The following is a 5,755-nucleotide window of genomic DNA, read 5'->3' on the forward strand; positions in this document are numbered from 1 at the left end:
TTATTATTGATAGCTCCAATCTAATGCCAGCCGGGCAGAGCTTCTTTGAAACATCACCATGCTGGCCACAGCTAGCCGTGATTTTCGATATCGCTTCATTGCGTTGTATTGGTTCTGCTGTCCCGGCCACAACCCATGCATGGGTACACGCATGCTGAGGTCACCGGCACCGCGCTCCATGCGTACACGCTTGCGCCAGGCCGGGATAGCAAAACCAATGAAATAAAGCGACAGAGGAGCTGGGGTTTTTATTCCTTTTTATTTTTTCCCGAATACGCAGGAGCTCTGCGTATCATTGTGCTTAAGAAGAAAGAGTTTACGTTACAAAGGACACCGGCCGTGTCGGGATTACGTTAGGGCTACATTTTGATCCAAATTAAACAACCAAAAAACTACTGGAACAACACAGCCTTCAGCTATCGCCCGGCCAGCACTCCCAGTCCGCTTGCTCCAGCGTTCCGCTTCAGCCTTGATGGTCTGCAGGGAGCTCGCTGATTGTAGGTGCAGCTAGCGCCTCTGAAGCCGACGCCACCAGATGATTGTCGATGACACTCCCTGTGACAGCTGTTGCAGGATTTAAGAACCAAAGTTCTCTGGTGAACGAGCACTTGGCAATGATGTGATCAGTTGTTTCCTGCTCCTGATCGCATAGAAAACAGAGGTCCCTCGCCTCCAGGCCATGGCGTGCCCTCCTGTCCGCCGTCCAATGTCTCCGCCGTAGCGCTAGCCATAGGAAGATCTGTACCATCTTGAACACATCTTGATAGCAACCGGACTTCCATTCTCCAAATATCCTAGGAATACAGCACCAAATCCTCCTCTCCCTATTTCTTCTTTGAAGTTAGCTGTCATGAGCTTTAACTCTTTGTAGGTGAACTGTCTGTTTCCAAACGCAGTCGACCTTTCTTGAGGGCTAGGAAGCCTTGAGTCGTTTGCTGTCCATGTAACTAGAGCCAAACCACATCTTATATGAATAACCTTCAGTGAATACAGATTTTGTGGTTCGTTTATGGAATGTTACCTTGTTTATGTTTCAGTCTATGAAGGATAAGAAGTGCCGCCACAAATAGTAGTGTCGCTACTGTTATTGGGACAACTATTTCGATGGCAAGTATTCTCTTGCCATTCTTGTTCTCGGTTCACAGGTAGAAGCACCGTTATCACACATATTTGCATTGTTACCAATCCTAGCATCGGCGCAACACTTTGAGTTGGTTAAATGGAGAAAGTAGTGACTGTACTTATTTGATTCAAGTATAGTAGTTGTTTCATTTACAATTTATTGTCCATGGATCATTCTAGGAGGAACTGCATAATACCTAAAAAAAGAACAACTTTGGATTAAGTGAACTCTGGAAGTCAGCTACGTAATGCAAACCTTAAGACAAGAGATCCATTTTGATGTTTTTGTAGTAGAGACAGCTGGATCCGGTCCACTGAGTTTGTTGCTTGACAATTTTTTTTTTCAGGACCATGCTCTGCATGTATATCATTAAGAAGGAGAAGGAATTGTTACATAGGTAAACGCCGAATGGCCTAGGATGCGAGGGACACGCTAAAGCCTATCAGTGTGTACCCAGAAAGCATTGCTTCTAATAGGATATTACATAGAGAGTGTTTTGCGACTACGTACGGGGTGATCTTAAATCAAGCACTGGCCGAACTTGCCCACAAAGCAGCAAGGTGGCTGTACCCCGCCTGGCAGCGATCAACCTCCTCATGAATGGCGTCAGTCACCGCGACGGCCGTTTGGCGGACGTTGTCGAATACCCTTCGGTTACATTCCTTCCAAAGGCACCAAGCTCCCAGGATAAGCAAAGAGTCGTATCCTCTGCGACGTTGCTGTCCCAGCCGCAACCGGCTCTGAAGCCACCAATCCACGACGGATGTTCCGGGTGGCGGCGAAAGATGGGCGAGCTCAAGGGTCGCAAGCACCCTGTACCACACCTCTCTGGCAAACACACGGCCGGCCACTAGGTGATGCGCCGTCTCTTGCTCCTGATCACATAGTGAACACTTGTCGTGATCCTGCAATCCATGGCGCATCCTTCTTGCCCCCGTCCAAAGTCGATCATGAAGCAACAGCCAAAAGAAGAACTTGCATTTTGGCGGAGCTCTAGCTTTCCACCGCTCCTGGGCGCCCCTGAGGGATGTCATCCCGTAGAAGAAGGCTCTGTAGGTGGAGGAGGTAGTTTACATGCCGTAAGCAGTCCAGCGCCAGATGAACCTGTCGCTTGTGCTGTCGTCAAGCACGACCCCATCAACCTTTTGCCACACAGTGACATAATCGCATAGTACCTCGGTGGTGGGAGCCCCTTGTATGTCGCGGACCCAGCTCCGGTTGGTAATGGCGTCTCGTACTGATTTGAGGCGGCGTCGCTTGCCGATGGCGGCCTATAGGTGCGGGGCAGATGAACAAATCGAGCCATCAGGTAGCCAGGAGTCGGTCCAGAAACGAGCCGATTGTCCGTCACCAATCACGGTCGCAACGGAGGATTGGAACATGCATCGGACCACACGCTCTTTCTTCACCGGAAGCCCGCACCAGCCAAGCTCTGGTTGGACGCGTCTACGCCACTCCCAGCGCAAACACAGGGCAAAACCAGTGATCTTTAGGTCTGGGACACCTAGCCCGCCGTAGCACGGGGGTGCGCAAACGGTGCGCCAGGAGACTTTGCATTTTCCCCCTGCCGCGACCTCAGTTCTGTTAGGTTGATCTCCACCAGATACGGCCAAATCTGGTCCGTGATCGGGGGCGTCCAACCCAGCAAGGCTGGTGGCCCTCGTTGCACAGTGCCAAATAAAAAGAGGTGGAGGCCGGGTGCTGGGTTGGTGGCCCCGTTGCACAGTGCCAAATAAAAAGAGGTGGGGGCCGGGGCACAAAAAATGAGGTTCGCCGCCGCCAACAGTACCCCACCACAAACCCTACCGTTTGAGGGAGCACTATCAGCGACGGGAAGCACCACCACCGACTCCACCACCACCGGGGACGCCACTGTGACTCCTCCATCGACGCTCTGCACCACCGCCCCGTCAATGGCGAACTCTTCCATCACCAAGCAGGATGGTCGGTACCCTTGCCCCTCCCTCTCTCTCTCTCTCTCCCTCTCTTCCCCTGGTATTTGTTCTAGGTCATACCACCTACTTTGCCTCGAACAGAGAAGAGCTCATCCGCTAGATCCTGCACCTAGGGTTCTCTAATTTAAACAATGGTATCGGAGACGGGTTTACTAGCGCGTAGATCTGGAATGGGGAAGAAATCGAAAAGAATAAAGAGTGTATTCGATTTGATTCGGATTTCACCCATACCCTAACCCTAGAAGAAAGGTCGGAGAAGAGAGGGACCTACCTGGGGCTTCCCTCACCGCTGGCACACCGCCATCGTGAGGGAAGAGAACCGCTATCGCGTGGGAAGGTGACCCACCGCCGCGCGGGAGTCCGAACCACGCTGGCGTGTGGGCCCAGGGCACCACCGCAGTGCCACTCGATGGCGCCGCGCGCGGCTTCGGCCGCACGCGTGCGCCGGCGAGGTGCACCACGGCGGCGCCACCATCTTCGTCGCAAGCTCGACTCCGGCGCCATCTCCATACGTTCGATGGCGGCTGTGCGTGCGAGAAAAGCGGGGGCAAGCAAGAAGAGGAGGAAGGGGAGCTAGACTTGTTCCAGCGGCACTCTTCCTCCCTAGCGCCGACGGCCACTATGGCCGCCACCGCCGTCATCTACTAAGGGCTGAGGTGAAGAGAGAGATCGGAAGGGAGTGAATGAGCTAGGGTTTAGGGGGAGGCCAGCCACACACGCGTTTTTGTTCGGCCGATCTACGCGCACAACCGTTAGATTCGATCCAACGGTCAGCGCTTGCTGGGCCGGCTCCAAGCCCAGGCGAGAAGGAGAGAATCCTGGCCTAGGCCCAGGTTGTGGCCTAGGACGCGGGAGGGACGCGCGCGCGGTTGGGCCACGGCAGCACGCTGAGCTCGAGTGGGCCTCAGGCCGCGCGTATGGGCCTCAGGCCGCAAGAAGCAGTAGCAGTTTTGTTTTAGTTTTATTCATTTTTAGAAGAAATGTTTGAATGAATTTTAGCCGAGTTATGAGTTTTCAATCTCTGTCAAAATTTTAACCAACGGGATAATTTTTTCAAAGAGTAGATGAGTGCAATAAATTGCATCCGAAAAGTAGATAAATTCTCTTTACATTTTTCCGCTGCTATGATTATGTTTATCTTCTCATCAAATTCGAACCAATGCGAGTATTTAATTTGAAGAGTAGTTGTATTTTTCAGTAAATTGTGATTTTGTTTATCCTCTGATTAAATTAAAATTTAAACCGGAGGAGTAGCCATATTTGTTTATGTTAAATTATGGTATTGTTATTTTCTGACCAATGTTGATGATAACAGTATTATAAGTTTTGTTTATAAGTTCCATGCATTAATTCTATTTCTGCCCAACGGTGATGTAGAATTAATATAGAAGGATAATATTTTATTCTATTTCTGTCCAACGGTGATATAGAATAGAATTGAAAGTTTTAAAAGTTTAATGCGTATATTTTAACCAGACCAACGTAGGGTTATTTCTATGCTCATTGTTGTTGATTATTGTTTGATATTTTTCAGACAAAGATCTCCATGCTTTCATTCTTGAAGTCTGAAAAGAAAATAAGATGGGTACTTGTGACTCAGATGATGAAAAGCCTAAGTGTAAGTTCTGTAAGAAAGAAGGCCATTGCGTAAGGGATTGTGTTCTCCTTAAAGAATGGCTTGAAAAGAAAGAGATTCAGGGATATAATTAATCCAAGAAAAGCAGATAGAGCAATAAGAGTCGCAAATGGCATCGAAGTTGATACGGAAGTTTAGTTTAAGAAATGTCTTTTATATACTCTCTATGAAGAAGAATTTAATTTCAGTTTCAATCATTATGATAAGAGATGTAAGAAGTCAGATGCATGTTTAATTTGACCAACGTTGGATTAAGCTTGTGTGTTACACAGTATTTGGATTTATTTCTAAATCTGATGGATTGAATATGTAAACACTTCCTATGTCCTGAGAGCTAATTCTAGAATGTATGCCCCTTATAGGGAATTATCCCGCATGGCGAGAGAAGTTTTGGCATAGTACTTATGCTGCATGGTGGGAGAAGTTCGTGATGACTCATGTGTTTGGTATATCCCGCACAACGAGAGAAGTTTGGGGTAGCTCTTATGTTGTCCTAGTAATGACCATGCGATTCTGTTGTGTCATGGTCATTAAGCACTAAATGAGTTTAAGGACAAAAGAAAGTTGCATACGAACCAAAATATAAGAAGAACATGCGAGCATGACTTGCAGAAGTACCGCTAAAGGCTTTATTGAGTTCACGAAGTGGAATGAGGAAAGTGTACTCCCATACAATTTAAGAAATAACTTTGTTTGTATGTGAATAAAGAAAGTCATAAATGTCTCATTCACAAGAGTTTTGAATAGTTTTGAAATTATGGCAGTAAAGTTTATGCCACATTTTGAGGGGGAGAATTGTTAAGAAAGATACTCCCCTATACTTCAGATAATGCGATGCATAGTGTGTATTGAGGGCAAGAGTGATCTATAAAAGATGAATATGATCGTTGTTGACGGTAGTTATTGTTCATCATAAACCGTTGACATAACTTGAATAAATGCTTGAAATGGATCACCAATAGAAACTTAGGGGTTTAAACTGACGATTTATACGAGTTTTGATGAATCTGTATTTTCAGCATGGTTATTCCAGAAAACCAG

Source organism: Miscanthus floridulus, chromosome 14, assembly GCF_019320115.1.
Source record: "Miscanthus floridulus cultivar M001 chromosome 14, ASM1932011v1, whole genome shotgun sequence".
Classification (NCBI taxonomy): domain Eukaryota; kingdom Viridiplantae; phylum Streptophyta; class Magnoliopsida; order Poales; family Poaceae; genus Miscanthus; species Miscanthus floridulus.